Source organism: Rutidosis leptorrhynchoides, chromosome 11 (genome assembly GCF_046630445.1).
Source record: "Rutidosis leptorrhynchoides isolate AG116_Rl617_1_P2 chromosome 11, CSIRO_AGI_Rlap_v1, whole genome shotgun sequence".
Lineage (NCBI taxonomy): Eukaryota > Viridiplantae > Streptophyta > Magnoliopsida > Asterales > Asteraceae > Rutidosis > Rutidosis leptorrhynchoides.
The window spans coordinates 256,115,513-256,125,000 of NC_092343.1; positions in this window are offsets into that span (position 1 = coordinate 256,115,513).

Below are 9,488 nucleotides of genomic sequence, written 5' to 3' on the forward strand. Positions count from 1 at the left end.
ATTATTAAGAGCTTCCGCTGTCGCATACTTAAATAAGGACAAGATTTGGAGTCCATGCTTGTATGATATTGTGTAAAAACTGCATTCAAGAAACTTATTTTGTTGTAACATATTTGTATTGTAAACCATTATGTAATGGTCGTGTGTAAACAGGATATATTAGATTATCATTATTTGATAATCTACGTAAAGCTTTTTAAACCTTTATTGATGAAATAAAGGTTATGGTTTGTTTAAAAATGAATGCAGTCTTTGAAAAACGTCTCATATAGAGGTCAAAACCTCGCAACGAAATCAATTAATATGGAACGTTTTTAATCAATAAGAACGGGACATTTCAGTTGGTATCCGAGCGTTGGTCTTAGAGAACCAGAAAATTTGCATTAGTGTGTCTTATCGAGTTTGTTAGGATGCATTAGTGAGTCTGGACTTCGACCGTGTTTTCTTTAAAAATGATTGCTTAACATTTTTGTTGGAAACTATATATTTTTAACATATGAATATTATGTGATATATTAATCTCTTAACGTGTTTGATATTATGTGATAGATGTCTACCTCTAGAACAAGTCCCATTGACTCACCTAATAATAATGAAGAGTCAAATGTAAATTGGAATAATTTGTGGACTGATTCACAAGTTCCCGAAGAGGAACCGGAAGAAGAGTCGGAACCGGAAGAAGAATCGGAACCGGAAGAAGAATCGGAACCGGATGAAGAAATAGAACCGGTGGGGGAAATAATAAAACGGTTAAGTAAAAGAAAATCCTCAACCAACCGACCAAAGTTAATTATGGTCAATGGTGTTTCCGCCAAGGAAGCAAAATATTGGGAGGATTACCAATTCTCCGATGAATCGGATTCCGACGAGAATTCCGATGATGTTATAGAAATTACCCCAACTGAATTTAAAAAGGCAAAAGAAAATAATAAGGGAAAGGGCATAAAAATAGAGAAATCTAATTCCAACCCCGATGAACTTTATATGTATCGTCAACCCCCGAAGTCCTTAAGTTGTAACAATGACCCGGGAACCTCTAAACCACCAGGTTTTTCTAAACCAATGTGGACAATGACGGTTCGTATTAGGGGAACATCATATATCCCTAGAAACTTGGCAAAACGAACCAAAACCGAAGAAGAAGAAACGAGCGAGTCGGAATAAGATAGTTGTATTCGTGTGGTGTAATATATGGAATATAGTGTTCTTATGCTTTATGATATATGTAAAAATTGCTTGTATTAATAAGTATTTTTTTTTATGAATCTAACTCTTGTCTATTTTACAGTTTAAAAATACAAAATGGATAGACAACCCAATATTTTAAGAGACCTACCCGGAGACATGATTGATGAAATCTTGTCTAGAGTCGGCCAGAATTCTTCGGCACAACTATTTAAGGCGAGATAAGTTTGTAAGACATTCGAAGAACGTTCCAAGAATGTCTTGGTTTATAAGAGACTTTCGTTTGAAAGATGGGGGATATCACATTGGGAAACCCATAAGTTACGATGTGTTTACTTTGACGCATATATTGCGGGGAACCCAAATGCTATTTTACGCAACGGGTTAAGAAATTATTTTGACTCAATATATCCGAATATTGGACTTCGTGATTTAGAAAAAGCGGCTAACATGCAACATAAAGAAGCATGTTATGCTTACGGATTAGTAATGTTCGCTTCTCACCAAAGTGAGAACAAGAACATCGGGCTACAACTATTAAACAAAACGTTTCCACAAGTGACGGAGTCGGTAATTGGGGTAAGAAATGAGGTTTTTAGATTATTACGGGACTGTTGGACATTACGTAACCCTCGTCCCTTTGATGACGTTACAACACGCTGTCTTATCAACGGCCATAACGGTTATGTTGCACAAGACCAAGGATGGGAAGTAGTCCTAGTAAAACCAGAATGCATGACTTGTTTCTGGACGTATGAATTACGTGTATTTATTGCCTTTGCTGAACGACTTGTGTACTAGCTAGAATTGTCTTCACAACTATCTTGTATCAAAGTTATTGTGTGCTATATTTCATGCTTTATGTAAAATAAGCGGTATTGTAAGTTTGTAAAATATTGTATAAAAGTTTGAACGCGAAATATTATTATAATCAGTTTTTCATATAGAATTGTAGTAGTTGAATTGTATATTAGCTACTAAGTATGAACTTAACGGGTAGGTACTACCCGAATTTAAACTTATAAAACGCTAATATGAAGAAAAAGCTTTTATAAATGAGTTCATATTATGCTACGAAATACTATTAACTACTCTTAATATTCTGTATGATTAACTTGTTCCATTTAACTATTTTGAAGGAAATGGCACCGACTACTCGACACACCGTGAATATGAATGAAGAGGAATTCCGTACTTTTCTAGCTTCAAACATAGCCGCAGTACAGGCTGCGCTACATACCAACAATAACCTTGGATCTAGCAGTACAGGAAATCGTGTAGGATGCACCTACAAAGAATTCACTGCCTGCAAACCTTTGGAATTTGATGGAACCGAAGGACCGATCGGATTGAAACGGTGGACCGAGAAGGTTGAATCGGTGTTTGCCATAAGTAAGTGTACTGAAGAGGACAAAGTGAAGTACGCTACGCATACCTTCACAGGTTCTGCGTTAACATGGTGGAATACCTATCTAGAGCAAGTGGGACAAGATGATGCGTACGCACTACCGTGGTCAGCATTCAAGCACTTGATGAACGAGAAGTACCGTCCCAGAACCGAGGTCAATAAGCTCAAGACAGAACTTAGAGGGTTACGAACCCAAGGATTTGATATTACCACGTACGAAAGACGATTCACAGAATTGTGCCTATTGTGTCCGGGAGCATTCGAAGATGAGGAAGAGAAGATCGACGCGTTTGTGAAAGGATTACCGGAAAGAATCCAAGAAGATATAAGTTCACACGAGCCCGCCTCCATACAACAGGCATGTAGAATGGCTCACAAACTAGTGAACCAGATTGAAGAAAGAATTAAAGAACAGACTGCTGAAGAGGCCAATGTGAAGCAAGTCAAAAGAAAGTGGGAGGAAAACGGTGATAAGAATCACCAATACAACAACAACAGCAATTACAACAATAATCGCAACAATTATCCCAACAATCGCAACATCAATCGCAACTACAACAAACGGCCCAACAACAACAACAACAACAACAACAACAACAGCAACTACAACAATCATCCCAACAACAATAATAACCGCAACAACAACAACAATCAGAAACAACTATGCCAAAGGTGTGAAAAGAATCACTCGGGGTTCTGCACCAAATTTTGCAACAAGTGTAAAAGAAATGGTCATAGCGCGGCGAAGTGTGAGGTCTACGGACCAGGGGTTAATAGAACGAAAGGAACAAATGGTGTCGGAACGAGTAATGGCGGAGCAAGTAGTGTCGGAGCAAGTTATGCCAATGTAGTTTGTTATAAATGTGGAAAACCAGGCCACATTATTAGAAATTGCCCGAACCAGGAGAACACGAATGGACAAGGCCGTGGAAGAGTTTTCAATATTAATGCGGTAGAGGCACAGGAAGACCCGGAGCTTGTTACGGGTACGTTTCTTATTGACAATAAATCTGCTTACGTTTTATTTGATTCGGGTGCGGATAGAAGCTATATGAGTAGAGATTTTTGTGCTAAATTAAGTTGTCCATTGACGCCTTTGGATAGTAAATTTTTACTCGAATTAGCAAATGGTAAATTAATTTCAGCAGATAATATATGTCGGAATCGAGAAATTAAACTGGTTAGCGAAACATTTAAGATTGATTTGATACCAGTAGAGTTAGGGAGTTTTGATGTGATAATCGGTATGGACTGGTTGAAAGAAGTGAAAGCGGAGATCGTTTGTTACAAAAATGCAATTCGCATTATACGAGAAAAAGGAAAACCCTTAATGGTGTACGGAGAAAAGGGCAACACGAAGCTACATCTTATTAGTAATTTGAAGGCACAAAAACTAATAAGAAAAGGTTGCTATGCTGTTCTAGCACACGTCGAGAAAGTACAAACTGAAGAAAAGAGCATCAATGATGTTCCCATTGCAAAAGAATTTCCCGATGTATTTCCGAAAGAATTACCGGGATTACCCCCACATCGATCCGTTGAATTTCAAATAGATCTTGTACCAGGAGCTGCACCAATAGCTCGTGCTCCTTACAGACTCGCACCCAGCGAGATGAAAGAACTGCAAAGCCAATTACAAGAACTTTTAGAGCGTGGTTTCATTCGACCAAGCACATCACCGTGGGGAGCTCCTGTTTTGTTTGTCAAGAAGAAAGATGGTACATTCAGGTTGTGTATCGACTACCGAGAGTTGAACAAACTTACCATCAAGAACCGCTACCCACTACCGAGAATCGACGACTTATTTGATCAACTACAAGGCTCGTCTGTTTATTCAAAGATTGACTTACGTTCCGGGTATCATCAAATGCGGGTGAAAGAAGATGATATTCCAAAGACTGCTTTCAGAACACGTTACGGTCATTACGAGTTTATGGTCATGCCGTTTGGTTTAACTAATGCACCAGCTGTGTTCATGGACCTTATGAACCGAGTGTGTGGACCATACCTTGACAAGTTTGTCATTGTTTTCATTGATGACATACTTATTTACTCAAAGAATGACCAAGAACACGGTGAACATTTGAGAAAAGTGTTAGAAGTATTGAGGAAGGAAGAATTGTACGCTAAGTTTTCAAAGTGTGCATTTTGGTTGGAAGAAGTTCAATTCCTCGGTCACATAGTGAACAAAGAAGGTATTAAGGTGGATCCGGCAAAGATAGAAACTGTTGAAAAGTGGGAAACCCCGAAAACTCCGAAACACATACGCCAGTTTTTAGGACTAGCTGGTTACTACAGAAGGTTCATCCAAGACTTTTCCAGAATAGCAAAACCCTTGACTGCATTAACGCATAAAGGGAAGAAATTTGAATGGAATGATGAACAAGAGAAAGCGTTTCAGTTATTGAAGAAAAAGCTAACTACGGCACCTATATTGTCATTGCCTGAAGGGAATGATGATTTTGTGATTTATTGTGACGCATCAAAGCAAGGTCTCGGTTGTGTATTAATGCAACGAACGAAGGTGATTGCTTATGCGTCTAGACAATTGAAGATTCACGAACAAAATTATACGACGCATGATTTGGAATTAGGCGCGGTTGTTTTTGCATTAAAGACTTGGAGGCACTACTTATATGGGGTCAAAAGTATTATATATACCGACCACAAAAGTCTTCAACACATATTTAATCAGAAACAACTGAATATGAGGCAGCGTAGGTGGATTGAATTATTGAATGATTACGATTTTGAGATTCGTTACCACCCGGGGAAGGCAAATGTGGTAGCCGATGCCTTGAGCAGGAAGGATAGAGAACCCATTCGAGTAAAATCTATGAATATAATGATTCATAATAACATTACTACTCAAATAAAGGAGGCGCAACAAGGAGTTTTAAAAGAGGGAAATTTAAAGGATGAAATACCCAAAGGATCGGAGAAACATCTTAATATTCGGGAAGACGGAACCCGGTATAGGGCTGAAAGGATTTGGGTACCAAAATTTGGAGATATGAGAGAAATGGTACTTAGAGAAGCTCATAAAACCAGATACTCAATACATCCTGGAACGGGGAAGATGTACAAGGATCTCAAGAAACATTTTTGGTGGCCGGGTATGAAAGCCGATGTTGCTAAATACGTAGGAGAATGTTTGACGTGTTCTAAGGTCAAAGCTGAGCATCAGAAACCATCAGGTCTACTTCAACAACCCGAAATCCCGGAATGGAAATGGGAAAACATTACCATGGATTTCATCACTAAATTGCCAAGGACTGCAAGTGGTTTTGATACTATTTGGGTAATAGTTGATCGTCTCACCAAATCAGCACACTTCCTACCAATAAGAGAAGATGACAAGATGGAGAAGTTAGCACGACTGTATTTGAAGGAAGTCGTCTCCAGACATGGAATACCAATCTCTATTATCTCTGATAGGGATGGCAGATTTATTTCAAGATTCTGGCAGACATTACAGCAAGCATTAGGAACTCGTCTAGACATGAGTACTGCCTATCATCCACAAACTGATGGGCAGAGCGAAAGGACGATACAAACGCTTGAAGACATGCTACGAGCATGTGTTATTGATTTCGGAAACAGTTGGGATCGACATCTACCGTTAGCAGAATTTTCCTACAACAACAGCTACCATTCAAGCATTGAGATGGCGCCGTTTGAAGCACTTTATGGTAGAAAGTGCAGGTCTCCGATTTGTTGGAGTGAGGTGGGGGATAGACAGATTACGGGTCCGGAGATTATACAAGAAACTACCGAGAAGATCATCCAAATTCAACAACGGTTGAAAACCGCCCAAAGTCGACAAAAGAGCTACGCTGACATTAAAAGAAAAGATATAGAATTTGAAATTGGAGAGATGGTCATGCTTAAAGTTTCACCTTGGAAAGGCGTTGTTCGATTTGGTAAACGAGGGAAATTAAATCCAAGGTATATTGGACCATTCAAGATTATTGATCGTGTCGGACCAGTAGCTTACCGACTTGAGTTACCTCAACAACTCGCGGCTGTACATAACACTTTCCACGTCTCGAATTTGAAGAAATGTTTTGCTAAAGAAGATCTCACTATTCCGTTAGATGAAATCCAAATCAACGAAAAACTCCAATTCATCGAAGAACCCGTCGAAATAATGGATCGTGAGGTTAAAAGACTTAAGCAAAACAAGATACCAATTGTTAAGGTTCGATGGAATGCTCGTAGAGGACCCGAGTTCACCTGGGAGCGTGAAGATCAGATGAAGAAGAAATACCCGCATCTATTTCCAGAAGATTCGTCAACACCTTCACCAGCTTAAAATTTCGGGACGAAATTTATTTAACGGGTAGGTACTGTAGTGACCCGAACTTTTCCATGTTTATATATATTAATTGAGATTGATGTTTACATGATTAAATGTTTCCAACATGTTAAGCAATCAAACTTGTTAAGACTTGATTAATTGAAATAGGTTTCATATAGACAATTGACCACCCAAGTTGACCGGTGATTCACGAACGTTAAAACTTGTAAAAAAACTATATGATGACATATATATGGTTATATATATAGTTAACATGATATTATGATAAGTAAACATATCATTAATTATATTAACAATGAACTACATATGTAAAAACAAGACTACTAACTTAATGATTTTGAAACGAGACATATATGTAACGTTTATCGTTGTAACGACATTTAATGTATATATATCATATTAAGAGATATTCGTACATCATAATATCATGATAATATAATAATTTAAAATCTCTTTTGTTATTATAAACATTGGGTTAACAACATTTAACAAGATCGTTAACCTAAAGGTTTCAAAACAACACTTACATGTAACGACTAACGATGACTTAACGACTCAGTTAAAATGTATATACATGTAGTGTTTTAATATGTATTTATACACTTTTGAAAGACTTCAATACACTTATCAAAATACTTCTACTTAACAAAAATGCTTACAATTACATTCTCGTTCAGTTTCATCAACAATTCTACTCGTATGCACCCGTATTCGTACTCGTACAATACACAGCTTTTAGATGTATGTACTATTGGTATATACACTCCAATGATCAGCTCTTAGCAGCCCATGTGAGTCACCTAACACATGTGGGAACCATCATTTGGCAACTAGCATGAAATATCTCATAAGATTACAAAAAATATGAGTAATCATTCATGACTTATTTACATGAAAACAAAATTACATATCCTTTATATCTAATCCATACACCAACGACCAAAAACACCTACAAACACTTTCATTCTTCAATTTTCTTCATCTAATTGAACTCTCTCAAGTTCTATCTTCAAGTTCTAAGTGTTCTTCATAAATTCCAAAAGTTCTAGTTTCATAAAATCAAGAATACTTTCAAGTTTGCTAGCTCACTTCCAATCTTGTAAGGTGATCATCCAACCTCAAGAAATCTTTGTTTCTTACAGTAGGTTATCATTCTAATACAAGGTAATAATCATATTCAAACTTTGGTTCAATTTCTATAACTATAACAATCTTATTTCAAGTGATGATCTTACTTGAACTTGTTTTCGTGTCATGATTTTGCTTCAAGAACTTTGAGCCATCCAAGGATCCATTGAAGCTAGATCCATTTTTCTCTTTTCCAGTAGGTTCATCCAAGGAACTTAAGGTAGTAATGATGTTCATAACATCATTCGATTCATACATATAAAGCTATCTTATTCGAAGGTTTAAACTTGTAATCACTAGAACATAGTTTAGTTAATTCTAAACTTGTTCGCAAACAAAAGTTAATCCTTCTAACTTGACTTTTAAAATCAACTAAACACATGTTCTATATCTATATGATATGCTAACTTAATGATTTAAAACCTGAAAACACGAAAAACACCGTAAAACCGGATTTACGCCGTCGTAGTAACACCGCGGGCTGTTTTGGGTTAGTTAATTAAAAACTATGATAAACTTTGATTTAAAAGTTGTTATTCTGAGAAAATGATTTTTATTATGAACATGAAACTATATCCAAAAATTATGGTTAAACTCAAAGTGGAAGTATGTTTTCTAAAATGGTCATCTAGACGTCGTTCTTTCGACTGAAATGACTACCTTTACAAAAACGACTTGTAACTTATTTTTCCGACTAGAAACCTATACTTTTTTTGTTTAGATTCATAAAATAGAGTTCAATATGAAACCATAGCAATTTGATTCACTCAAAACGGATTTAAAATGAAGAAGTTATGGGTAAAACAAGATTGGATAATTTTTCTCATTTTAGCTACGTGAAAATTGGTAACAAATCTATTCCAACCATAACTTAATCAACTTGTATTATATATTATGTAATCTTGAGATACCATAGACACGTATACAATGTTTCGACCTATCATGTCGACACATCTATATATATTTCGGAACAACCATAGACACTCTATATGTGAATGTTGGAGTTAGCTATACAGGGTTGAGGTTGATTCCAAAATATATATAGTTTGAGTTGTGATCAATACTGAGATACGTATACACTGGGTCGTGGATTGATTCAAGATAATATTTATCGATTTATTTCTGTACATCTAACTGTGGACAACTAGTTGTAGGTTACTAACGAGGACAGCTGACTTAATAAACTTAAAACATCAAAATATATTAAAAGTGTTGTAAATATATTTTGAACATACTTTGATATATATGTATATATTGTTATAGGTTCGTGAATCAACCAGTGGCCAAGTCTTACTTCCCGACGAAGTAAAAATCTGTGAAAGTGAGTTATAGTCCCACTTTTAAAATCTAATATTTTTGGGATGAGAATACATGCAGGTTTTATAAATGATTTACAAAATAGACACAAGTACGTGAAACTACATTCTATGGTTGAATTATCGAAAT